Source organism: Ambystoma mexicanum, chromosome 3q, assembly GCF_040938575.1.
Source record: "Ambystoma mexicanum isolate Mex_15411 chromosome 3q, UKY_AmexF1_1, whole genome shotgun sequence".
Lineage (NCBI taxonomy): Eukaryota > Metazoa > Chordata > Amphibia > Caudata > Ambystomatidae > Ambystoma > Ambystoma mexicanum.
Genome location: NC_090926.1, coordinates 121115184 through 121116933, shown reverse-complemented (window position 1 = coordinate 121116933; position 1750 = coordinate 121115184). Strand labels below are relative to the sequence as shown.

Here is a 1750-nt window from a genome sequence, read left to right as displayed (position 1 = left end):
TCTTTCAGTGCAGGTGTAAAATCTGACAGGAAATGGTTGAACAAAGATGGAGCCAATGTGCAACTCTGTTTTAAACTTCTGGTTGTTGTTATTGAACGGGACAGGTTGCCTCCTTGGTCCATCTTTATCTGTAATTCCGGACCTGTGTGAAGGTCCTTAATTGCTTCCAATATGTCCCAAGGGCAACCTCATTTGGCCAACTTGCTCCGTAGCATATTAGCTCAGAACTAGCATCAAGGTTTACATCGATCCAAGGGTTGTTTGCGTTTAGCATGAGAAGGTGGGCACAGTGACGTTACTCTGTTGTGCTCCTGTAGTGAGTGCCCATTGGTGTGTGAGCAGCGCATGTTCCCGGCAGCCTGATGCAGATTGACAGAGAGAAATATGGGAGTGCACGTGGAGACCATCTGCCCCGGAGACGGATAGGCATTCCAGAAGAAAGGGCAAATGGTCATTGTGCATTATGTGGGTCACCTCGAAGATGGAAAGACATTTGACTCTTCCTGAGACAGAAACAAGGCATTCAAGTTCAGGATTGGTTTTCAAGAGGTAATCCGTGGCTGGGAAGAAGGCGTTTCTCAGATGAGTGTTGGCCAGAGGGCTACGTTGACATGCTCTCCTGATTATGCTTACGGGAGCACCAGGCATCCGGGCATCATTCCACCCAATGCACGCTAATCTTCGTTGTAGAACTCATTGGACTGGAATGAAAGAAGTTTGTTCCTCCCATCTTGTGTTGTCAAGAGGACTTAAGAATACCACAAATCCAGAGTGCACAGAAACTGACTGCTTTTACCTGGATGCCACCAGTCAATCAGACTCTTCCCCACAGCTAAATGTTTTACGCACATGGTTGCATCGCCCGCTGCCTCATCCGCTGAGAGTTTTAAGCAACATGCTACAAACCTCATTTGATCATGACAAATCTCAGGATGTTTTTATGTTTGCCCTTTGTTATTGTATACAGAGTGACTATTCAATAGGAATAATTTTAACTGAAGGTGACTTTTCTCAACTATTTGATATTTCGATTTATTGAATCAAATGCCTGTGATAAGCCAATGCAGGCCAGATACATCTACTTATGTTGGCTGATGGAGCGCTTTTTCAGCAGTTTGAGTATGAACACGTTCAATGATGTATGCATACCTCTTACAAAACCTGTTAAAAATTGTGTTGGGGTATAATCATCTCTTGGTGCGCTCTGGCCGTTTGCTATTGTTATTTGGTTAGCTGCATCAACAGCACTGGGAGGTATTCCCCTTAACCTCTCCTTCTAAAATGTTCAATCAATAAGATTGTGCTAGAGGATTGCGCTTAACCAAAGATAATTTGTTCCCCCATGTCATACAGTAATTTACAGCGTCAATTTGCTTGTGATCTTGATTTATTATCCTAATGACAGCCAACACGTGTTTCAACACTTGGCCGTCATCAAGGCAACTATTCCAGTGTACAAATACCCACGCTGGTCGATACAACAATTCTCTATGGTCCAAAGTAACTCATGTAATCAGTACAATTCTTCTCAGATTACTTCACGTGTCCTATTAGGTTGTGGACCGGTCAAAATTGTCTATTACGTGGGCTGTTCTAGCAACATCTCTTCCTCAATAGGTATGAATCGAATCCTTCAGGATAGTTCCTGGGCACTGTGCACCACGCAAGCATATGGCACCTTTGCTTTGGCCCATAGAGAATTGTTGTTTCGACCAGCGTGGTTATTTGTACCCAGGAATAGTTGCCTTGA

The 1750-nt window shown here is 43.8% G+C and overlaps 1 pseudogene; it reads left to right on the top strand.

The window, feature by feature from the left end:
• The first annotated feature begins 384 nt into the window (after positions 1–384).
• On the top strand, positions 385–710 carry LOC138581806 (peptidyl-prolyl cis-trans isomerase FKBP1A pseudogene; annotated as a pseudogene).
• The last annotated feature ends 1040 nt before the right edge of the window (positions 711–1750 follow it).